A 493-nucleotide genomic window follows, 5' to 3' on the forward strand; every position below is an offset into this window, starting at 1 on the left:
GTCTGGAACAGAAAGTTTTTTTTATTATCTGCACGGTTATATTTAAATACACAGTTAGAAAACAGATCAAAGCTGCTTCATGCTGTTTATTTTGATCTTTAGTCACATGGTGAACAAACAGCTAAAATCCTCACCTCTGTGGACGATCTCATTGGTGTGACACCAGTTGATGGCTTTGATCAGCTGGAAAATGTAGCTGCGCACTTTATCTGGTGGAGCTCCGTTTGGAAACTCCTCCAGCAGCTCCAGCATGTTCTGCAGGAAACACCAGAGGAGAGCTGGAGAGAGGGCCAGACTGTCCACTGTCAGTGTCTTCATCCAACCATCGTCCAACCGTCATCCAACCATCCATCATCCAACCATCCATTTATCCATCATCCATCCATCATCCAACCATCATCCATCCATCATCCATCCATCCATTTATCCATCATCCATCCATCCATTTATCCATCATCCAACCATCCATTTATCCATCATCCATCCATCATCC

The 493-nt window shown here is 44.0% G+C and overlaps 1 pseudogene; it reads right to left on the reverse strand.

Moving 5' to 3' along the window:
- Positions 1-134: 134 nt before the first annotated feature.
- LOC106512756 (cyclin-dependent kinase-like 5 pseudogene) lies at positions 135-392 on the reverse strand (annotated as a pseudogene).
- Between the last annotated feature and the right edge of the window lie 101 nt (positions 393-493).

The sequence above is a fragment of the Austrofundulus limnaeus genome, unplaced genomic scaffold (assembly GCF_001266775.1).
Source record: "Austrofundulus limnaeus strain Quisiro unplaced genomic scaffold, Austrofundulus_limnaeus-1.0 Scaffold12156, whole genome shotgun sequence".
NCBI classification, from domain to species: domain Eukaryota; kingdom Metazoa; phylum Chordata; class Actinopteri; order Cyprinodontiformes; family Rivulidae; genus Austrofundulus; species Austrofundulus limnaeus.